This window comes from Trachurus trachurus (genome assembly GCF_905171665.1).
Source record: "Trachurus trachurus genome assembly, chromosome: 1".
NCBI classification, from domain to species: Eukaryota; Metazoa; Chordata; class Actinopteri; order Carangiformes; family Carangidae; genus Trachurus; species Trachurus trachurus.
Window position 1 is genome coordinate 2,533,651 of NC_139891.1, and position 25,573 is coordinate 2,559,223.

Consider the following 25,573-nt stretch of genomic DNA (forward strand, 5'->3'; position numbering starts at 1 on the left):
GAATAAAAGTTGGAGGTTCAAAGACGATCAGATACCGTTGTAGTTCTGACCATAAACGGCGAAGACAAAACGATACATTTTTCGAAAATTGAGCCATTAACAAGTGTGGGTAACGTAGATTCATCCACATTAATATGAGACTTTTTTATAACCAAAAGCAAACTCCTCTGGGTCTCTTTAACCCATGGGGAGTATATGACAAGATAGCCAAGGTCTTTGTGATCAGTCTCTGCAGCTTCATCTAATGCTGCTTCTGGCCATTAGTTTTGGTTGCACAAAACTTTACCTTGAGTGAGGTTTTCCATCCACACTGACCTTTTTATATCCCCAGACAGGAGAGCTGTGCACAGGCTCGCCGCTCGCACCCGTCCACGTCAAGGTTGCTGCCCGCCCTGAGCCACTTTGATGCACAGGGAACAACAGAGTAGCGCTGATATAACACTTTACTCTGTTTGAGTATAAACATCCAAATCATGGACTATACATGACTGAGAAGAAACAGAAGAGGAGGACACACAGGTCTGGATCCATATGAGCACACAAAGAAATAGAATTATTTATTTATCTTTTTATTAACTTTATTAATTAACTTTCTTTAACCAATTATCTTTTTGTATGACTGTCTTCTCCTTTCACCTGTTGCTGTTTTGGACGGCTGAATAAATATAAAGGTTTCAATCAATTAGAATATTGTGATTAATAATTCCAACATGTGTGAAGATTAGTTAGAATTTATGACGCTTTCACAGAAAAAATAAAAATGACAATTGTGATTTTTGCTCTGATCTACATCAAACTATATGTTCCTCTAGATTTATAGCCTTTACAAAAAAATGCATCTCCTGAGTTTGGAATATAGCACAATTGACCATACTGTGATTTCAACTATGTTTTGATTAATTGTTTTGTTCTAATTCTGGTGGGGATTAAGTCATGTTTTCATTTTTGTGCAACAGTTAAATATTTATAGCAATACAACAACAAACTGGAAAGTAACTATAAAGCTACGAATAGTCTCCTTCCTCTTTTTCTGTGTTTTCACTCCCAGTATCAATTCTCTGTGTCTGTCTCTTTTTTTCTTTGCGCTGCAGTGGGGGGAGCTGAGGGACAGACGGGCTACCCAGCTGCAGCGCTGGCCCTGTGGGAAAGACAGGGAGGTCAGAAGGGCTTCTAGCCCGTCACCCACTACACTGCAGCATCATCGGGCTCGTGCCAAGCGAAAAAACTCCCCGGGGCGCGGCCCGGTGGCGCATCTCCCTGATGTGCTGCCACTTCCTCTCGGAGCGCCCATCTCCAGCGTGTACGCTCACCCTGGCTGTAAATGTAGATGCTGGTAAATCCTTTGTCCTTGCGTGGAAGCCAGCCATCACATCATGACCAGTGTAGTGTGTAGCCTATGTCACACAGGGACCGGGCGTCATGGTACTATTTTTGGACCAACAGTGTCTCTCCTGAGGCATTTTCATAGTGTGGCTCTCTTCTGACATTTGCTGCAATATCAGCAAAATGTAGTCTTGGGAAAAAAAACAACAATGTGATGTGTTAAACTTCCTAGGAAATAAAAAGAGAAGAAAAAGTTACATCCTGTATATCCAAAGCGCACTCCTTCTCCCAGAATAGTAGTGGAAATGATGTAGGGTTCTATGATTTCCGCAATCGCGGAACTGGCCAATTAAAATGGAATCTATTTTTAACGCGGAATGACGCAGAATTTCACATGATTTGACTGAAAAGCTGTTTTCATGTGGAAGAGAAACGTATGTCTGGGGAGAATTGCACAGAGGTAAGCAAATCTGGGTGGCACAACCCCAAATGAAGCATAATAAATCCATGCAATGACCACCTATTGTTCAAAAGCCTTGTGAAAAACTAGGAAATATTTTATTAAAGGTACCATCCCGGGCAGCTGGATTTACTGGACTAACGATTTCTTTTTCGAATTGCACACCCGCCCCTCCGTCCAATCAGGAATCACAAAAACCACGCCCCCATTGCTCGGCTCCAGCGCGTGTTCATTGCAGCCGGAGACTGTTGTATGTATTGCACCACAAGCAGAGCGCAGAGCAGCTACAGCAGGCTGCCGCTGTCATGTTCTTCTATGGGACAGACAGCACTGAGCTTGCTTTTGAACGGTAAAATATTAAAAAATAAATTGTACAAAGGTACATTTACAACTGTTACTGTACATAAATGCCAGTTCTCAAACAAAAGGCAAAATCTTTTTGCTTCAAGGTTTTATTTGTCAAGATTAGCCTGCCCTACAGTAAAAATACCTACATAAAATAAAAAGAGGAGTAAAGCAATATCGCGTTTCCACTACATGGTACCGGCTCGACTCGACTCGACTCGACTCGGCCTTTTTGCGTTTCCACTACGTAAAAGTACCTGGAATCTGGTACCCGGTACTATTTTTTTAGTACCTGCTCAGCCGCGGTTCCAAAACAGCTGAAGCGGTACTAAAATGTGACGTGTAAACATTGCGGACCGCTGATTGGTCAGAGAGTGGTCAGAGAGTCGTCACCGGTGGCCGCGGGTCATCAGATTTCACCACATTTCAATAAATAAATGTTTTAAAATGAACAAACTATGCAAGTCCGGTCGCTTTTCCGCTGTCGCTGTCCGCCCCGCCTCTCCCCGTCTGGCCATGTGGGTTTGTTGACAACGAAGCCGGCGAAAAATCAATACGGAGCGGTGGATAACTTTATATAACACATAGGATGTTACGATGTGTATATGAAGTCTTAACTGTCAAAAACAAAGGCTTACAGTTACGGAGCTGGTTTGTGTGGCGGTGCAGCAGAGAGGAGAGGAGAGGAGAGCTGGGACACCGGGGGGCTGCGGCCAGGTAACGGATGTTGCAAGGTTCGTTTTCAGCCGTGAGAAGCCAGGTGAAGGCAGAGAGCCTCCGCTCTCACTTGTAACAAGTCACAAGTCATGTAGTTAACTATCAAATTACTCCGGAGCTTTTTAATTAAGGTAAAAATGTGGCATAACCACGGGGAAAATCCTGTTTATAGTTTCGTTTTATTTTGTTAAGCGCCGCGGTCGCTATGACGACCGGCTACTCTAAAGCCGGTACTATCCTATAATGGAAACGCTCTCTAGAATAGTACCTGGTACCAGAGCCGAGCCGAGTCGAGTCGAGTCGAGCCGGTACCATGTAGTGGAAACGCGGCTTTTAAGTGGGAATATATTTAAGCATCAAAGATGTTCGATCAAACCCACATAGTTTTAAACAACGTTCAAAACACACAACCAGTATCACAGCTAAGCATAAAGCCCGCTAGCATAATGCTAACGTATAATGCAAAACCTCATAGACGGGCTAACAGAAATTAGCCCGCGGCAACCGACAGTTCGCTGCATAAAAAATAGCAGCATACATAAAATAAATGAGGAGTATTAAGCGGTAATATATATATTTAAGCTTCAAAGATGTTCAATCAAACCCACATAGTTTTAAACAACGTTCAAAACACACACAGCCAGTATCACAATTGAGCATAAAGCCCGCTAGCTTAATGCTAACGTATAATGCAAAACCTCATAGACGGGCTAACAGAAATTAGCCCGCGGCAACCGACAGTAAAGCTGCATAAAAAATAGCAGCATACATAAAATAAAAGAGGAGTATTAAGCGGTAATATATATATTTAAGCATCAAAGATGTTCAATCAAACCAACATAGTTTTAAACAACGTTCAAAACACACACAGCCAGTATCACAACTAAGCATAAAGCCCGCTAGCTTAATGCTAACGTATAATGCAAAACCTCATAGACGGGCTAACAGAAATTAGCATTGTGGCAACCGACAGCCAATAAAGCTGCTAAAAGCTGTTTTAATTCTGGCTTTAGCACCGTTAACACGTCACAGTTTAATCCAGAGTCTGTGGTCAGTTTATAACCTTTGTTAGGAAATTTGCTCCGTTGTTTGGGAGAAGTGCAGAGTCTGTGTGAGCCCCCAGTACAGGGACCATGGCAGCTGTCACAGCAGCAGCAGCAGCAGCAGCCATTCCACTGAGCTGATCTGCCGGGCGACCTCAGCAATCCCGAGGGAGAAAACGAGCCAAGTAACTTCTGACGGTCTTTCATACTTTCAATAAAAGTGTTAGGTTTTTGGGTGGTGGTTGACTAGGAGGTGCAGTTGGAGGTCGGATATCCGGCTGGTCCTTTAGCTGTGCCATGACGAATTCCTAGCTTTCTAGCTGCTGGCTGGCTGGCTGTGATGTGCTGTGAAAAAGTGTAGCTACAATCAAAGTGCTTGCACCATGCGCAGAACAGCGTGCACGTTGACTGGCAGACGGGCCATCCAACCAAAGTTGTCTGAGACTAATTTGATTGGTCGGCCAAATTTTAGTCCCTACTCCTTACACAGATGACCAAATTTCGTCATTGATATGTCAAACCACTAATAGCATCAATTACTGTCTAATACTTAACCGATATACTCAGATTTTTATATTTTTGCCACAAAATGAGCCGCCCGGGATGGTACCTTTAATATAATTTATTTTACTGGAAAAAGTTTAAAGCTCATAAGCATTAATATTTTGTTGGCACTCAGTGCAGTGCTTACAGTGTAGTGTTATGTTGCATCATGCAGTATTTGTTCATAAGGTATGGAGGAAGTGTTGTTTGTTACCTCAATAAATTTGAAGTAATTTCTAAATGTGTGTGTACATTTTAGTCATTAAAGGTACATTGTGTAGGAATTACTCCCATCTAGCGTTGTGGTTGTACATCACAAGCAACTCAGTCGTATTTTTCATGCTGCATTCACGTGAAATTGGGCAGACGGCAGACGGACGACAGCCGCTGCAGGTAACGGCATAAACAAGCCTCTATGTAAACAAGTGGTCTGTCAGCACGAGGCAAAACAATACACGTGACAATATGTTGTCATGGCGATGTGGTATTGTTTACCTGACCCACGTTTTACCGGCTTTCTCTGGACTTCTGTGACTAAAATGACATCTGGTTTGTTACCGACGGCCGTCTGCCCGACTGCAGGTGAATGCAGCATCAGTGTAACGCTCCATTCCTCCTCACTGCGTTACCGCGGTGACTTTTCACAGACGCCACCTCCACCTGAGCCGACAGCTCCGGTGTCTCCGCTGAGTTTCCGTGGTTACCTACCGTCACGCTGCCACTGAACGTAAAAACATGGAGACACCACATGGCAGCAGCACCGAGCTTACCCGCTCCATGGAGATATGAATGATATGAACGGCTCATTCAGAGCTGAAAGGAACACTTCACTTTGATGATGGGGGGGGGTTACTGATTAATGAAAAACATACTTTTGAACAAAATAATCGATTTTCGTGAATAGATAACAGGAGAAGTTACACAATGTCCCTTTAACATTAAAAACACACTCTTTTTGGTAATAAAATAAGAGTGAAAGGTTTAAAAAAAAAAAACAGAATTCCAAAAAATTAAAACGGAAATAACAAAACGGATTTTATAGGTCCCTAATGATAGGGAAGGAAATTGTGTAACTAAAATGTGTATTAGGTAGAGTGGGATCAGATTGTGACAGTATGAAGGGTTAGCTGTGTTATTCCCACAGGGAGAGAACAGCCCCACAGTAAATGCTGCGTGCCTAAATACAGCGTGGTAGCAGTGGCTTCCATCAGCCATGACTAACTGCTGGCCACAGCAGCAGCAGCAGCGTGGAGAGTGGAGGCCACGCTGTGTGAAAAGCAACCAGCAGCCAGGAGCGCTCGCCTCACTCTGACTTATTTTTGTTTTTGCTCGCGGGGAAAAAAAAAACCCGCCCGTGTGTTAGTTGATCGGGGCTTGGAGGAAAGGCAGCATCAGTTGCTATGGCGACGGGAAACTGCTCAAAAATCCTGTAATGACTGAGACAAAATAGGGTAAAAAAAAAAGAAAAAGAAAAAAAGAGGCAGAGCTGTGAGAGGCGGCACTCGCTCCTCTTCCCTCCAGCGTCAGCGCTAACGCAGGCACAATGATGACAGATATGCAACCAAGCAGCGCTGTCTGCACCGACCACGGGGGAGAGAGGGAGAGAGACGAGGGCAGGATATAAGTGGGAGGAGGCGATGAAGGGATGTACATTCAACACTTTTACACCACTCACAGCTGATGGTATAGAGGTCATTGGGAGGTAATGCCACTGGAGAGCCGGGAGATGAGCTTTTTCTTCAAGGAACAGAGAAGAAGTGATGAGAGGACTAGAGGAGAATCACATGAAATCACTGGAGATATTACAGCACATATGATGAGGGGAGGGGGGTGGGGGGGGGCAGAGGAGAAAGAAGAGGCTTTTGTCACACTGACTCACTCACTCGGTGCTTTGACCTGTGAAATGACTGGTTGGGCTGATCAGCCATCTCCTCATCAGAGAGTGAGACTAAAGGGGCAACCAGGTGGAAACCCCCCCACCCACCCACCCTCCCACCACTTCCCAGCTGTGAGCAAGAGGTTCCTGCCAGGGTGATGAGCTGTGTGTGTGATGGGGTTCAGAGGGGGTGAGAAGCCAACCAGTAGTGACAGTAAAGCCACATTTCCACCGCATGGTACCAGCTCGTGTCGACTCGACTCAGTTTTGGTAACATTCTGGAGGTTGCTGCCGTTCCATGATAGTAGCGCCTTAATGTAGACAGTATAGACTGCTACAGGTGGAGGGGTATCGTGGAAAAGTCCATTTTCAGTAGTTGAAGACAAATAGCCCCAAAGAATGACCATACTTTAAAACTTCAATTGTTTTTTTTTTGTAATATTTTCTTTTCTTGAGATAGGTCTTCATTAGCCATAATCATCACAATTAAAAAAATAAATAAAGACATGAAATGTTTAATTCTGTGTGGAATGGATCTATATAATTCTCTTTTTGAATTGAATTCCTGACATAAATAAACCTTTGCATGATATTCTAATTTATTAAGATGCACCATATGGTAGATTATATGATATGGACTGATCAGGATGTTTTAATTAAAACATTTATTTATTGAAATGTGGTGATTTGTGTACATACAAAGCCCAGAGGCAATGCTGCTGTTCTGTCCAGTACAAACATGAAGCTTCGCTTTACATTCAGACAAACTCATGTGGCTGAGACCAACATTTATATTCCAAAAGAAATTATATCCGCCAGACATTAACCTCCAGAGAGCTACAGGTAACTTCTTCAGATCGCTTTATTCCCAGGAAGACAACACAGGTTGACCGGTTGGTTTATGTGGATAAACTAACCACATGTTGGGATCTAAACGGTTCATTTCTCACTTTAAAATGTGAGCGTTTAATAAAAGTGACACATTAATAGTGCTACAGCAAGAATTAAAACAGCTTTTAGACGTTGCAGGATATTTGTGCACGTCGCACACTGATGGTGTAATGAAGATTCTCCACCAATCAATGGTCTGCAGTGTTTCCACCTTTCAGTACATCTTTACCTGTTTTGGAGCCGTGGCCTAAGTAGTAGTATAAAAGTAGAACCAGGTACCAGATTCCAGATGCTTTCACCTAATGGAAACACAAAAAGTGCAAGTGGAGTCCAGCTGGTACCATGTTGTGGAAACTGAGCCGTGCCGGTGCTCGCTGTGGGAGGTCTTCTAACAGGTGCTGCTGAGATAAATCATGTCTCTTCTGTCTCTATACTGTAACACACAAAACACTCAATGCAGTGTATGCATGAGTGTTCCCTGTTAGGCCTTATGTTTACAGTGAGCTCATCTCTGAAAACAGAACAAGGGGAACTCCCTCTGAGCGCAGGAACATGATACCCAGAGCAGGCAGGGCCTCTCAGCTGTCATTGTCTTCAAACAGACACAGTGATTTACATACACTCAGCAGCCACTTTATTAGGCACGCCTTGTCATTTAGTGATTAATTAGATCAGTTTTCAATAAAATATTATGTAATATATCATGAAATCCTACCGACGGAAATTTGCTTGGACACACTTTATATATTTATACTGCTTTGCTGGAAAACTGGCTGCTCCATCATTTACCATTCATGCAGGAGAAAAAGAAAATGACCCCAGGTAGGGGACATTGAAAAATGTTTAAGGAGTGCTTCTTTTGAAGGATTAGTGAAAAAAAAACATCAAACTTTTTTCAAACTGAAGACGATGACACGTCCAGGACTCAATGACGAAATTGATTATTCTCCTTTTCTGTAAAAATTGTATATCCTAAAATGCTTCCTGCGACTTTATACCATATGTTCTGGGGTTGCCCTGAACTAGATCGATTCTGGTCCTCTTTCTTTGATTTATTATCTAAAATATTTGAAAAAACTAGTACTCCCTGTCCCCTTATGGCCAGTTTGTTTGTTTTACTTTTATTTCATTTTCTTTTTTTCTATTTCTTTCATATGGTTATGCTGCCTTCATGTGCTATGGTAATTATGGTAAATACCAAAAGACGACTTGAAAAGTACACATGAACACCATCTCATGTGGTATTTTCCACTGGGCTCGTAGAATTTTTTGATGCCCGAGTTGCCGAGATGAGAATAACCTTTGACTTTTTCAACATGGCGGCGAGCATCGCAAGATTTGTTAATGGTAAGCAAGGCAAGCCTTTAGAAAACAGTTAGCAGCTATTCACTTTATGTATGCGTGCATGTAAAAAACGCTTTTAAAAAGCTAGCCAAATAGCCAGTGCTAAATCTCCATGAATATTAATATTTACCGTTTGAGTGTTGAAAATTCATCTTCTTGCTGTAAGAGATGAACTAGGCAATCCAAGATTGTTTTACCCCATACATGTAGATGTCGCACGTGTATATCTATGATTTTACCCAAGTAACAAGTCTGAATCTGTGTGTCCACCATCTTTATTTTCTCTGTACAACAACAAAAGCACATGAACACAACGCACTGGTAAATACCAGGTCACAAGTGGAAAATACCATCTGTACCATAGCACATGAAGGCAGCATTATTTTATTTAACTTGCATTGTTCTGGTATGATTTGATTCTGTATGATCTTGGCATTGTTTTTACTTTGATATTTACAGATTTATTTATTTTATGTATTTATTTTTTGAAGTGTTGGATTGAATCCCTTGTGCCCTGACATTCACTGTTGAAATGCATCCAAGGAAAACTCAATAAAAAGAAATTTGAAAGAAAATTGTATATCCTGCTGCTTGTTGTCAAGTATTTAGTGTTTCGCTGTTTTCTTTCTTTCTTTCTTTTTCTCCCCATCCTGTTTCTCCAGGAGCTATGATGTCACTTCCTCTGATTATCTTAAAAGGCTTCACCTGTGTCTCATCACTGATTTGTCACCCTGATGACGGCTATGTGCAGTTTTTTTTTAAAAATCGTTTTACTATGTATCCACTTCCAATAAAGGCTTTTGACTGTACCTCAAGAGTACCTTAGTCGTCCTCTTGTAAAGTGTTTGTTACCATTATCAGGACTGAATCACATGAAAACATATTTTGAGTTAAAGTCGGATGATCAAATTTACCCAGTGGCCCGTAGTTCAACTTGCACTGGGGCAGAGACAGCATGCCTTCAGCAGTTTGATGCATTAATAATACCACTGACACAACCAACAGCATTATCATGCTCATTATTTATGAACACAGCCGTCTTATATAAGCTCAACTTTCATTTAAACATCCATGATTTCACACAGTGACATCAACTTGATGCTTCAGGCTAATTTTTTTGTTTAATTGTCACGTTCTGGCTGAGATGGGTGTTGTTGCACCAACTGATGCTGTTGGACATGGGAGCATCTTGAAGCCATGACTAGAAAGAGAGAGTTACATTCAAATGAGTCATTTCTCTTTATATTTGCATATTTATTAGGGGTGGGAGAAAAAAATCGATTCACATAAATATCGCAATGTCTTTTTTGACGGTTTTTAAATCGATTTTTTTTTTTCAAAAATCGATTTTTGTTTTTTTTTGAATTTCTTTTTTTTCGAAAAAAAATTTTTTTTAATTTTATGCAATGTGCATTTGTTAGCCTTTTTTACATACAGAGAGTACAGGTTTTGAAAAGGGTTTAAGTTCACTTTATAATGGAGTATGTTCATTTATAGGCTCCTACAGTATTTGTGTGCAGATAAATGTTAAAAGTGCAGACTAAAAATCGAGAGAATCGGCAATTTAAATCGAATCGCCATCCAAAAAATCGTAGAAGAATTGAATCGGGAGAAAAGCATATCGTCCCAGCCCTAATATTTATATGCTTTGAACACCCCATAAACAGCAGCTATAGTCCTGGCTGCAGTGTCCCCAGGTTCAATTCCACCCGGCAGGCAGCCCTTTGTGTCCCTCTCTCTCCCCATTTCCTGTGTCAGTTCAGCTGTCCTACCAAAATAAAGGCATAAAATGACCAAACAAAGGGCTGCACTACTAAAACTACTTCAAAACTCAGCCAAACACATGATGACATGAGGAAGCATCACAAAACCACAATCAAACGCACAATCCTCTACCCAAGAAACCGTTTATATCACATGCACTTTAGCTGATCTTAACTGTCAGCGTCAGACTTTCACTTCTCGTTAAGCCGTCACAAAGGCAAATTTACGGCGACGCGCACGAGTACGTGCACAGCTCTTGTCCCCGCACTCACACAGCGTTAACCACCATCAGGTCGAAGACATCACACCTCTGCTTTCTGTCACGGGCCGGCGCTGATCAGACCAGCCCCTTCCTTCTTTTACACCCTGCACTGAAGCAAACAGGTCACCACTGTTTACAGCACTTTGCTCTCACTGTTTACAAGAAGCTTCTTTCCATTGAATCATAAACTCAGAAAAGGGTGACGGAGGGCCACGCTGTGTGTGTCACACAGGTTGAGAACTATTGTGAAGATGAATTTACTGTACAGCGCACAGACAGAAAGCAAAAGCTCTCAAAGAGAAAGTGAGGTTTTACAGAAAAAAAAACAGGTAGTTACAGTACAGAGGCAAGGCTGTATATAGGATAGCTCAAAATAAAACACACAACTGTGCTGGGACAGTCTGTTTGAAGGGACATTTCCACATTTTGGCAAATTGGACTATTTCCATAATCCCTATAGTTTTAGCAGTAGTTTCATTACCTTTAATTGTGCAAGCTGTTTTTAGATCAGCGGAGCAGAGACGTGAGCTCTACACGCCACGGCGCACGATATTTCCGCTTTTCCCTCATCAAACTCATCAAATTCACAATCCCATAATTATAGACGCTCTTGTGGACAAGTTGTGACCTGCACATTATGAGATAATAACGGAAAGTTACGAGACAGAGTTGTTTTTGAGGCAAATGCATAGCCGGAACTACATTCCAGACACGGCTGCTTGGCAGAGTGACTTAAAAAATGCAAGTAGTTCTGAATATTTACTCAGTGTTGTAATGTTACATAATTATACATGTACGTTATTATTCATAGCGTGGTGAATGTGCAGGTCACAACTTGTCCACAATTGTGTTTTGGGGTTATTGGATTGTATATTTAGTTTGATGAGGGAAACGTAGAAATACCTTGAGTCTCTGTTACATTAGCTGAGCAGCTCACGTCTCTGCTCCGCCGATCAAACCTACAAACCTACTCCAAAGACTATAGAGATTACAGTAATAGGATAATTTGCTAAAATGTTAAAATATCCCTTTAACCCGCCGCCCCCCCCTCGATTGTTCAGCGTGCCAGCTCCGAAAACCTGAGGTGAGGGAACACGGTACCCTTTCCCCTCCACACCTCCCTGCCCCCTGAACATACTTTCAAGGATAAGAGCTTGTTAATCCAGAGGTGAGATGAATGGCAGCACTGTGTATGTCTCTGTGTGTGTGTGTGTGTGTGTGTGTGTGTGTGTGTGTGTGTGTGTGTGTGTGTGTGTGTGTGTGTGTGTGTGTGTGTGTGTGTGTGTGTGTGTGTGTGTGTGTGTGTGTGAGCAGGAAGGAGGGCAGGCCGGACCCCAGGGGCAACTCAGCTCAGCACAAAGACTGGCTCAGTGCTGCTACTGTCACACATAGAGAAGGGATAAAAATATACACTATAGCCCCAAAGTTGAGAAAAAAAAAAAACATTTTTCCATTTTTTTTATGAAGATTTAAGCAGCTCAAGTCCAGGGAAGAACCTGAAATGGTACAAACTGCCCAGGAAAAAAATAAGTCATAAAAAGTCACAAAAAACTTTACATTAAATTTAATAGAAAACAGACCCTTCTAGAGAAGTAACAACGTTCAGGCAGCGATGGATGACTGTACTGTATGTACAGAGACGGTGTTGGAACACACAACGGCCTGTGTTGTCATGTGGTGCAGGAAGTGGTTGCTATACTGACTGCTGCTGCTGCAGTCAGAATGGTCAGAGCGAGACAGGAAACGGACCAGTTGGTCAGAGGTTCATCCTACTGGAGGATAACAGGACTTCACATGATGAAGTCCTCAGACCTGAACTCCATGGAGCTGCTCTGTTTGTGGGAAACGGACAGGAGGTGAAAGCAAAGCAAACTACAAGTGCAACACACATTTGTTGGAACTTCTGAAAACAGCTGGGATGAACTCTCTGAGGAATATTTGGTCAGAGTCAGAAAAAGTTCCTTTCAGCTAAAGTTCAGTGTGTGATGGTCTTTGCAGTCTGGCTTTTATGTAGTGTCTTACTAAGATTCTAGTTACTCTATTATCTTTATCGGCATTTTTACTGATTGATCGTTTCTATCTTTTATTCTTGAGATTATTTCTTTCATTTATTGCTTCATTCATTTATTGATGTTTTTATTCATTTTTATCATTATTTCACTGTTTCTATTTCTATTCTTGATATTTTATCATTTTAACTACTCATGTTTCATGGTGCAGTGTCCATTGCTCTTCCAAGTCCTTTTTGATTGTGCTGTTTTTGTTGTTCAAAACTTTAAACTGCATTTGATGTGCTTGAAAAATGATATATAAATAAAATGTGATTAATTGACTGATGGATTTGATTTGAGGGTACAAAGAGTCCACTACATGATTGGGGCATACTTATCCTCAATTCAGACAGCACTGCAGTGGACAACAGAGGGAGTGGTGAGTGGTGTAAATTCTCTGACAAAAAGGTATTCTGGGAAAACGGCAGTTTGAAAGTGAAACTATAAAGTTTCTTATATATCATGTAGTCATATATATATAGGACATAAGTCATACATTTCAGACAGAGCTGGAGGCATTTCTGGTAGTCTAGTATTTATATCAGAACAACTCCAACCTCCCAGAGACTTCACCATTGGCTTTTCTTTTGAAAATCTAAACTTGGTTATACTGTACAGATAATGAGATGAAATTGACACTGATGCCTGACTTCTTCATTAACAATTCAAACTTTACAACAGAACTTCACCTGGAGGCGTGTGTGTATGTGTGTGTGTGTGTGTGTGTGTGTGTGTGTGTGTGTGTGTGTGTGTGTGTGTGTGTGTGTGTGTGTGTGTGTGTGTGTGTGTGTGTGTGTGTGTGTGTGTGTGTGTGTGTGTGTGTGTGTGTGTGTGTGTGTGTGTGTGTTAGACAGTGGATCAGCTGAAGGTGAAACATCGTTCTGAGCGTGATGTGGCGATGCTGCGTGGGCTCGTCAAACAGATGATAGCTGGATGTTTTGAGGGCAGGTTCGCGTAAGCGCGTTTACTCCTCTGACCTGCTCCTAATGTGTCGGATCAGACACACAGGCAGATAAGGAAGAGGTTGGTTTTTTTTTTTTGCTGTCTGAAATCAGTGGATGATGAAATTGAACCTCTGTGAGTTATCTAAACAGTGTTACAGCTGTTCAAGCAGAACAGCTTGGCTAAATTAGAACCAAACACACTGATCCTCATGAGGCAGCATGGACACACACACACACACACACACACACACACACACAGTAAGACATGTAACATTATTGCATTTTTACTAGATGAAATGTTTTTTTTCCACAGCAGAAAAATCTCAATACTGATTTATAAGATACAGTTAATAAATGCTGTTGATGAAGAGAGGGTCACATGTGAAGAGGCACAAACAGAATTGAATGTGTTCTGTTTTTTAGTAATGTGAAACAATGTCTTTAAAACATCTATCTAAACATATAAATGAATATGATGTTTTCTTCATTTGTGTTCATTATGGCCCAGTGTGTAGCTGGAATATCAGCCTCTAGATGGATTATACACAGCAAAAACACTGACACGATATTAATGTGCTCTATAAGTCTTGGTTTACAGTCACTGTTTAAAGCAGCATTGATATTTCAATAATATGAATGAATCTTCTTCTGCCACAGTCAGCTGGGTCCACAACAACAGTACAACACCATCTCCTACAATGACCTTCATACTGTCTACAACTACACAGTTACCACCGGCTGAGTCACGTTCACAGACGGCCATGTTGAGATGTATGGCCGGGCTACTGTGTACAACTGCCATGTCCATTAATAACAGCACTTTGTTTTAAGTACAGATTATTTCCTAAACTCATCAGGTTGATCATGGTCTGCATCAATGTTAAAGGGATAGTTCAACATTTTGGCAAATTGGCCCATTGCCATAATCCCTATAGTCATAGCAGTAGGTTCATTACCTTTAATTGTCGGTGCAAGCTGTTTTTAGAACGGTGGAGCAGAGCCACAAACTGCTCAGAGCTACGCTCCCTCATCAAACTCATCAAATACACAATCCAACAACTCCAAAACGCTCTGGTGGACAAGTTGTGACCTGCACATTCACCACGCTATGAGATAACAACGGAATGTTATGAGACAGAGTTGTTTTGCAAAACAGCTGATGCGCGTTGCCTTCAGGGGCAGTTTTTCAGCAAGCAGTCTCTGCATCTGCCTCGAAAACAACGCTAAAATGTTGAACTATCCCTTTAACCATAAACATCATATCCTTGTTACTTGGCCTGTCAGAAATTATTACAATTATCACCTGACCGCAATAATTTGAGCTGACCGCCATCATTTAGCAGAAACTATTTCCATGTTGTCTTGTCTGGTCCTCTTTTAAATGACATCATCACGTTGCGCCCCCTTCTTCTGCTATGATTTACTGTAATGACACGGGTGGAGCCACAAACTGTTTATCTGGAGGAACTTCTAATATTAGACGACCGCATTTCAATGAGCATCTATTGAAATGTGCATCATGGATTTAGTTGCAAAGCCAATAAATGGCTGTGTGTACGTATGTGTATTATTTGGGCTTATACTAAAATAGTGGCAAGAAATGACCAGAAAATCGCAATTATATGTATGGCAATTAATCATCAACTAAAATGTCATGATCATGACAGCCCTACTTGTTTGATTAATAAACAACATAACCTCAGTGCAGTTAGAATTTGCAGTTGCACTTAACAATACAAATATCATTTCTAGCAGACGGGGATGAAACTGACGTGTTATCACTTCTCAGGCTGATATTATGCTGATGAAGTTGGCGTTGGTTTTAGACAGCAGTTGGTAATTTACATTTCCAACAGCCCTTGATTCATGTTTCCATCCAACCCAACAGATTCAGCGCTCAGTGCTGCTCATGTCTCATGTTTTGTTTTGGTCTTCACTAAAACCTGAGAAAGACGCCCGGCTCTTTAATTGCTGAAAGCTGCACAGTCACAGTCAGTCTGCCTGTTGTCAAACTAAACAAACTGAAGGACCCCAAACTTCTCTGTGGAGTTGCAACCACTGTGATACAAGTGTTTTGCAGGTGGATGGCAAACAGCATCCGGGTTAAGACACAACACCAGTCAGTGAAGCATCAGATGGGATTATAATACACATAAAACCATGCAGCAGCTTACATAGCATTTTCCAGAGTATAAAGATTTTCATTTTCAGAAATCACTACTGTGATTAAGGCTGCACAGCACTGAATGTATCCTGCTAATCATCAGCTATCCACTCACCAATACAATGATCAATAAAAAAAAAGAAGAAGAAAACTACAGTGTGGTCAAGTGTTATTGGGTGAGGCAAATGCTCACAACTTTTCCTTTGGAGAGAGTGACGTACACACGAAAAGGAAGGCAGGATATGTTTGAAAAGATATAGGAACCGTTTAATGTGTTTGTTAATGGTATTGATCTAGCAAATGACGAAGAAGAGGAATAAGTAGCCAGTTAAATAAATCTTATAACAGAATTAATGAGTTCAAATACCCACAATTATATCAAGTCATTCAATTATGCAGAAAATGTTTTATGGCTGAGAAGTGGATGTTTGTGATATAACTTTTTGGAATTCAGTTTGTTTTTTTTACCTTTTACTCTTATTTTACTACCAAAAAGAGTGTGTTTTAATGTCAATGACTAAAATGTCAAACTTTAATAGAAATTACTTTAAATTTATTGAGGTAACAAACAAACAACACTTTTCCTCCATACCTTTACGAACAAATACTGCATGATGCAACATAACACTGCATTATAAGTACTTAGAGTAACATTTTGGGGGTTTGAGATTTGCTTCCCTCTGTGTAATTTTCCACAGACATACAGTACGTTCCTCTTCCACACGAAAACAGCATTTCAGTCAAATTATGTCCAATTCCGCGTTAAAAATAGATTCCGTTTTGATTGGCCAATTCTGCGATTCTGTCCGTGATTGCGGAAATCATAGGACCCTATTAATGAGGCACCGGTCTACATATTTGATATAACTAGTCTACATGTAGTATATGAATACAAGTGTATTTGTATGTAAGAAAAATGTTGATAAATATATTGTTTAAAAAAAAGATACAGTGTCTTTAAAAAGATACAGTTGGTTCAGAACAGTGGGAAAGAACAACATAACATCCCATTCTTTTGTAACCGAGATGATGTGAACTCAAGTTGATATTTGCCTCGGGGACATTCTGGTGTCAAGTATCAGTTGGTATTTAGGGACTTAATGTTTTTTCTACAGTAACTTGGACCAGCCTGTAGCAAAGCGAAGCAGGACGTACCCACCTGAAGGCATCAAGAGGCCTACAGTACCACACTCAAGGTCTTTCTTTTAAAAACACATTTCAACCATAAAGCATTGTGTGGTTAAAATGAAAAGGCAAAATCTCACTCCGAGCCACTGAAGGACTCAGGCTGTCCATGTGGAGGACGATCACTACTAACTCTGGTGTTAGCTGGTCATACAGCACTTATTTCATAGGTTAAAAAAAAAGTGACAGTGACAGGCTCTCAGCTGCAACAATTGTCCTATCAGCAGAACAGAACAACTTTCAAGGCCGCCGACCATCATAGCAACATTCATCATCAAAGGGCTCGAGAGAATCCGGCGTCTGCATTTCTCCAGCTCAGGCTCGCTGCCACGGGGATGAAAGAAAATCATTCACCAACTTCCCCGGCCACCCGACTGTGTGTTCCTGACGCTCATGAGCGCTCATGTGAAGAGAGAGCCCCGAGTCCTCGGATCCTTGTGGGTGTGGGTGTGTGAGTCAACACTTTCAGAAGATAGGCTGAGGTAAATTAACATTTTGGAGTCCAACTTTTAGCAAAAGTGCAACAGACCAAACAGCAGCTCCTCTATTTCAAATCATAGCTCCAAAAGGAATACAGGAAGGCTCCCATGGTGGTCCCCGACATCACATCACAAAGTCTGGACAGGCCTCATTAACTGAAACACTCACACAACACAATGAATGTAGTTCTTCTCTGTAAGGATTCAGATAGGACAGGCTATAAAAGGTCTAGAGCCGTAACAATTAAACAATTAATCAAACCGTTATCGACTATTAAATTAACTGTCAACTATTTTGATAATCAAATAAATCGGTTTGGGTAGTTTTTTCAAGAATAAAAGTCAAAATTCTCTGATTTCAGCTTCTTAAATGTGAATATTTCTGGTTTCTTTGTTCCTTTATGACAATAAACTGAGTCTCTCTTTGGTTTGTGGACAAAACGAGACATTTGAGGACGTCATCTTGTGGTTTGGGAAACATTAATTGACATTTTTCAACATTTTTTAACATTTTATTGACCAAACAACTAATCGATTAATGGAAATAATTGTTAGCTGCATTCCAAGGTCATTTTAAAGTTGTTTTTTTTACACTTAACAATAATGTCATTCTAAATACAGGATATTACATCTCCAGGTAAGACTGCAGTTTGAACACAAGGACTGTTTGTCAGATGGACCCTGACTGAGCAGACGGTCCTGTTTGCATCTAATGATTACATTGGAGTTTTTCCTGATTGGAAGAACACCGCCTGATGAGATGAGCACATTTCTGTAGCAACAATCAATTCAAACCAGCTGATGTACTTTCTGGAGACTATGTTACTCAGTCCATACACCCTGATATGCAAATCTGCACCACAGACAAACAACAAACTTTCTTATCAGTGCTGATCACTGACAACAAGTTATTCTTTCTCCATTTAGTGGCTCTGTTGATTAAAAATGATGCACAGTACTGACAGAAGCAGCTCTGACTGCACTGCACGTTGGAACCCCTTTACTTTCTGTCCCCAGTGTGTCACACTAACATCATACATTTAATATTACCGACTGCTGGACATAGAACAAATGGGCTCATGAAAGTCATCAGGGATCCTGCAATGTTGCCCTGTGTGCACAATTTGATATGGTCACTTTAAAAATAAAAGGTGCAGCAGCTCTCATACTGCCCAGACACACACACAGACACACACACCAAAAAAAGATGGTGCTCTACAGTCAGCGTGTGTCTCAACTTCCTTCCTTCCTCTTCAACAGTCGTGATGCCACAAGAGTCGCACGCGGGAAATTAAACGCAGCTGGTTGTGAGGCCAAGAACGACACAGAGCAAAAGATGTTCCTGCAGTGTGGTGGACCTTCAGGGACCAGCAGGACCCGAGATCTGGTTTCAACAGTACAGACCGTGTTCATGTGAAGCTGCAACTGCACTAACCTCAGAGCTGAGTGTGTTAAACCTTAGATTACAGCTCCACAGACAAAACAGAGACTGCTGCTCTGTTGTCAAGACAGATAATGTGCAGAGGGGGAGCAGCACGCCTCTGTGTGTCACAGACCTGGACCTGGATTTCAGAGGGTTCATTCAAACGGCACAGAGGGGATTTTCTTAGTCAGCTGTGAAGCTGGCTCTGGTAAAGAGGTGTATTTTTAATGATGAGCTCTGTGTGCATTCATAACACCCACACCAGTCACAAGAGTGTCAAACATGCTGTCCAAGGGCTGACAAAGTGATGTGTGAAAAAAAAAAAAGTGAGACTCAATCAGATGCTATCATGGTCTGTTCTCAGGAGATAAACTAGACATTTGTGTTGGGGGGGCTCAGGAAAATGGAGCTAGTGTGTGAAAGATAAGGGGACAGATCAGCATCAACAGGTGGGCAACTTCACATAACACTGATGAAAGATGAACTTACACAAACGCATGGTAGATGAACGCCCAGGTTCTCGGTCTCTCCAGCACGTTGTACAGGTAGTTCTGGAGCCGCCGGTAGCGCACGTTTCTCCGGCCGCTCTGAGCGCTGTATATGAGCGGCTTCCCCAGCAGGCTGAGCCGAGCCCCCTGCTTCCCCCTCAGGCTCTCGGAACCGGCAGCACCTGCGCTGCTGGTGGTGGTGGTGGTGGTGGTGGTGGAGGCTGACAGCAAGCCGTCTCCCGCGTTGTTCATCATCTTCCGTCCGGACTCCACATCCTTCAAGCCGTAACCCTCGGCGCGGTGCCCCGGCGATGTCCTCATCCAGAGCCCGGTGCCGCCGCCGCCGCCTTCGTCGCCGCTGTGGTTCCGGGGCATGGCATCACAGAAGCGGGCATCAAGTGCTGCGCGTCGGTCTCTTCAAGCATGCGTGTGTCCCGTCCCGTGCCGGCGGGAGCTATACGTCCTGACCTGGACCGACAATAAATCACACGTGCTAGAGACGCTGTGTAGTGTAGCAGGCGCTGAGGTGCCAGAGCTCGGCGTGGTGTGTGTGAGCCGTCACACTCTGACCGCCCCCTCTCCCCTCCAACACCAACCTCCTCTCATTTACACAACTGCAGCTGCGCGTGAAGGTGGCCCCCGCGTGCGTCCTAACACACTAAACAACTAGTTAACGACACAGTGAGCGACACTGTCAAACTACGGAGGAGAGAAGGAGGGGGGTGGGGGGACATGTTCCAGCATCACACACTGACCGTCCTCTGTCTGCGCTTTACCGCCTGTTGCATCAACAACAAGCTGCGCGTGCACAAGACACTTTATATTGACCGAGGTAAACAGTTGAATTCTCAACACTGGAGCTGAGCTGGTGGTGGGAGTTTTCTTTTTAGTGGCGCTGGCGCGTCACAGATGTAAATGTGCAACTGTCGCAGCGCGTGTGATTGAATTTCCTGAAGAAGAAAAAAAGTCGCGAGTTCGTTGGAGCCGGTTCGAGCCCGCTGTGGAGGAGAGGAGCCTATCGGGTAACATGGAGACCGGTGAAGTTTCCACTTAGTCGAGTGGAAAAGCAACCGCTGCTCCCCCCGAACATCTGCACAAAGTATTAACCGACGTGACTGTGGATTCAGAGAGCGGTGTGTTCTCTGTGTGATGAGGGTTGTGTTGTGTTGTGTTACTGTAGCAGTGTGTCTGCCACTGGCACCGCGTGCCGCCCGTCACACACCTCTCCTCTCCTCTCCGGGGGAGCACGCGGGTTCTAATGGCCGGTTCAGGTGGCGCGCTCAGCGTGAACTGAGCTGTGTCAAGACGCTGCGGTTAAAAATGCCGTTTCCTTTGTTGTGTTTACAGCTCGAAATGAAACAGGTTAGAGAAGTGGAACGTCAGCTCTGGACTTCCGCTTCACACACACACACAGGCACACACACACACACAAGGTTCTGCTTCAGCTGAACCCATGAGGAGGCAGCTGAGGCCACGCCGCTGACCGCAGGTGGACTGAAGGCTCTTGTCTTCAAGCAATAAATTGACGTGAGTTTTAGACGAGTGAAGCGGGTTGTTAGTCGGCCTACGTAGACCTGAGGAGTTTGTGTTGTGTTGTGTGTGTGTGTGTGTAGGAGAGGGTCAGAGAGCAGGGAGGTGTGTGTTCTGATGCTGAGTCCACAGCTCAGTCGGCAGAACCTGCCGTCACCTGCGGAGGACAGACAGCATCTTCCTGTCCTCCAACTGAACTACGCCATCTACTGGTCTCTGCAGCACCAGGCAGACTTTACAAGGTCCTCACATCACACTCTCCCTGCCAACGTTCTATATTTTGGCTAATTAAGAAAGGTGTAGCCTATATAGTCATGAAATTGAAATTCTAATCATGAAATTCTAGTTATCGCCGGAAATAATAAAACTGAAATACCTAAGTTAACATGGACTTAGGTGTGAATAGGCTATTTGAGTTAGTTCAAGCATCATATAACAAAAACCCTATTATGTAAATGTACTGACTGTACGCTTACATATAGTATAGCCCATTGAATATCCATACAGAATACTAAATGACTGTTTTCAGCTCTTCACATATATGTTGAACCCATGTGACTGGTTTTGATTGTTGTGACTGATCTGTGTATTTTCTTTATTCTTTTATATTTTGAACTGCAAATGAACTTTCACATTATGTTGCTATGGTTCAGAATTAACTCAGGACATACACCGATCAGCCACAGCCATTTAAAAAACTAGGCCACCCTGCATTAATGTTGTGGCTGATCAGTAAAGTATATCCAATGCAATGGGCTTTATGCACAGCTCCACTATTTCCTGAAATAGTTGGTAGTAGTTATAGTTATATAGTTATAGTTGGTCCAATAATGTAAGACAGGAAATAAACGAGCTGGCTTATTTCAGGAAGTAGAGGCGCTGTGCATAAAGCCCATTAAGTGTGACAAAAGTCAGAGACTGCTTTCCCTGAGTGAAGAGACATATGATGATGAGATGTAAACAAATAGAAATAGCAGAGTATTTTGTTGTACAGTAGGCTTGTAAAAAATCATCATGTAGATGTTTTCAAGATGTTTTTTATATATATATATATATATATATATATATATATATATATATATATATATATATATATATATATATATATATATATATATATATATATATATAATGTACATTTTACTCTGGGTACTTCATCTATATTATAAACTTGTACATAATGTATCCCTTATAGGTGATATATATTGCAATATCACTCTCAATGTAAGGAAAAGTATGTCACATATTATACTTGTGTATGGGCAGGATAGTACATAAGACATGAGAAACCTGATTCATCCTAATTCATAGTCACTGACTAATTCAAATTCAGAACAACTTTATTAATCCCACAAGGGGCAATTGGTTATGAGCAGCTGCTTAATGTGTACACAGAACAAATATGTCTCATCCACACAAGAGAAATATACTGTATATCACATCAAATAAATAAAAACAGCATATGAGTGCCTATGAAGAATTTAAAAGTCTGACTGCAGACTGTGGACCCCACCCCCACCCCTCAGCCCCCACCGTACAACAGATTCCGGACTCACATCAGATTTAAGATGGTCATCAAAAAAGCTTCCAAACTAGGCTATTTAAACAATGTGACAATTTCAAAGTATGATGCACTCATTAGGTCCATCCTCATTTGGAACAACCTATAATCAAAAAACACCCAAATGTTGACATTAAAGCAATTTTTAAATTGATATGAGTTTTTTGTTTTGTTTTTTTACATTTAATAAGACTGTATTTTGTGGATGTTGTCAACACATCTAACCACTTGTTTTCTTGAAGGGCCGTAGCATTCTGTTTACAATCCTCAAACTGTAATAATGTCATCTTGTCACATCATGAGAATAGTTTCCTGTATACAGTGCACGCCCCTGTCATGCTGCCTCAACTAGTAATAACATTCGAAAGAAGAAATGCAGCCTTGTTTTGAACGCCTCTCAAAGTAAACACTGTTGTCAGGAGACATGATTTAGCTTATATGTCCCTTTTTTCCCAAAGTTTCTGTTTGCTTATTCTTGTTTTTTCTTCGTGGATAATATTAAAAATTAACTTCACGATGTTTGTATTCCACTTCCACTCATGGTCTCCGTTTCCACCGATTTGTGATCTTTGACCTGATTAGATAGATTAATCCATTTCCTGGGAGCAGCATGGAAATTTTATTGTGGCCTCTGACTTTTATGATCTGCGGTTCTCTTTTCCGCCATGGTCTGTATCCACGCTTTGTACACAGAGGTCGTGACCCTTGATGTGAGGGGAACCGGGGGCCCGGCTGGCACGACAAGGCCGGTGGGAGGGTTCGTCAAGATTGCCTGCAGATGTTGTTTCGGGGGCCCTTTGCTTATTTAACAAGAGGATGTGGAACATAAATCTCCCAAGCCCTCTACTGCACTGTATCATATGTGAGGTCACACATGAGGCCATGTTAGTTCAGCTTCCTCTTTGGGTAGACGCAGTGTAGCAGCAGCCGATGCACAGAGTTATCATAAAGCTTTGTAGCAGGACACCAGCACATATCTACATGCTTAAAGGGGACTTATGATAGAAATATCACTTTTTGAAGGCTCTTTATATATTTGGGTGTTTGTCTTGCCTTCCGGTCCCCAAAATGTGAGAATTGACCAAAAAATCTGTAATTTTCAGGCTCTCTAGGTTGAAATCCATGTGGTTTTATGAGCTGTTCCCTCAGTTGTCTGATAATGATGTAACTCGTTTTCAAATTTGCATAATACCCCTACCTGGTACCAGTAGAAGGGGCGGGGCAAGCAGTGGTTCATTTGCATTTAAAGGGACAGGCACTGAAACCAGCCATAGAGAGCCTAAGCGGAAGCAGGAAGTAACGGTCACCATGGGGCCTCAACTCTGAAAAACTATCCATGCAAGTGAACGGGACTGAAAGTTTTATTACGTGATCCGATTGAATTGTGCCACGAGAAAAAAATATGACCTCTACCTGTTTAAAACATCACGTTTCAGTTTATCGTAAAACTATTGTAGAATAAAATTCGGAAGAATCTGTAACCAGAAAGACTACAAGTCGCGTAGGTGACGTCACACACCAAATGCCGCCCTTTCCCGTGTCAGTTGGTGACGTATTTTTTGTGGGACACCAGATCTGTAGTCCGCAGAGCGTCTTCACACAAAATACATTCTTCTGTTGCCGTTTTACGATAAACTGCTTTTTTTCCCGGATGAAACGCAATGTTTTAAACAGGTAGAGGTCATATTTTTTTCTCATGGCGCAATTCAATCGGATCACGAAATAAAACTTTCAGTCCCGTTCACTTGCATGGATAGTTTTTCAGAGTTGAGGTCCCATGGCGACGTTACATCCTGCTTCCGCTTAGGCTCTCTATTCTGAACGAGAGGATGAAAAGAGCTGTGATTTTTGATCCTTGGGGTATTTTGACCAAAGCATATCACAGACATGTCTTTAATACACCTGGGAACTATTTTCATTTGTGGAAAAGGGGCAGTATGTCTCCTTTAAAGCGTCTGCTCTTCTCTGCTTTTTGAGACTCTCTTTTAACTTTTACAAAAGCTACATGTCCAAAAAAACAGCCGGGCATTTGTGTAAGGATAAGGCAGGGCCAGGAGTAGAGGCCGACTCTTTCTTTTTAATTGATAAAAATGATTAAGGGAGCAGTAATTAGCAGACTGCTGGCTGAGCGCAGGAGCCCAGGCCTCCTTGAAGCCCTCTGTTTTATTGGTGCAATTATCCAGTACAAAGTAAACAGGATTTATCACTTTAAATGGAAGGGAAGAAATGGACAATCAATATAAGAGATAAGTAACACTAACACTGCCAACCTCAGGGGCAAAATTACAAAGTAAGTGAGTGTACGACTAATGACCTGGGACTTGATGTGCACATTAAACATAGGAAAATGAGCAAATGCCAAAATGATGACAAAGTGGTGAATGTGTTCTGTTTAATCCAGCAGGTCTCAACAACCAAGGGCTGCTGAATGAGAGGTTATTAGGCTGCACCTGGATGCCATTATAGACAATGGACAAGTCAATGTCCAGGGTGCAGCTCATAGCCAGTCAACAACTGGGCCACATACAGAAACATGTACTGTATGTGCATCTTTAGTGATACCTTACCTCTCCACCTGCTTCATCTGTTGATTTACTAGCCTACATATTTTCTCAACTTCTTGTGATGGATTGGATTAGCTATTGAATGAACAGACAGTTTGCTAAAACAGGCCTATTTGTGATTCTCAGAAGATGAATGCTATGAACCAGATGATTCCTGACTTCAGTCATGTCTCTCTCAGACGAACCACAGTCATTTTGGGGATCTGCTAACCGAAACTCATTTTAATCTATCCGCTGCTCTAAGACTACAAAAATAATGCCTGTAAGCTTTCCACCTGCCTCTGCCGTATTGACTCTAGTGCTCATTAGCAAAGAACAAACTAAACTAAGGTGGAGAAGATGGTATAATGGGCCTCATACACACATTTCTTAAAGTCCTACTTACAGTTTTTATGAAGATTGTGGTATTCACCAAAGTTTTCTTATTTGGGATTTGTTCTTACCTAGGAACAAAGTCTATGTACATTTGAGAGCTGTCACTTGAGCTAAATAAGTGATATTTGCATTTTCTTCTGTTCTGCTGATACTTTTCTTATCATTTATGATGTTTTCAACAATTATTTTACAAAGCGCTGCAGTCTCTGCAAGCTTAATGTGTCTGTACAGACGTTTAGCT

The 25,573-nt window shown here is 41.9% G+C and overlaps 1 pseudogene across 1 annotated transcript in view; it reads right to left on the reverse strand.

The window, feature by feature from the left end:
* The window catches only part of LOC310990825 (potassium voltage-gated channel subfamily KQT member 5-like), a 161,050-nt pseudogene extending 141,373 nt beyond the window's left edge, over window positions 1-19,677 (reverse strand). The window contains exon 1 of the transcript in view: window positions 19,304-19,677. The product of the transcript in view is annotated as a potassium voltage-gated channel subfamily KQT member 5-like (transcript). The remainder of the gene's footprint in view (window positions 1-19,303) is intronic.
* Between the last annotated feature and the right edge of the window lie 5,896 nt (window positions 19,678-25,573).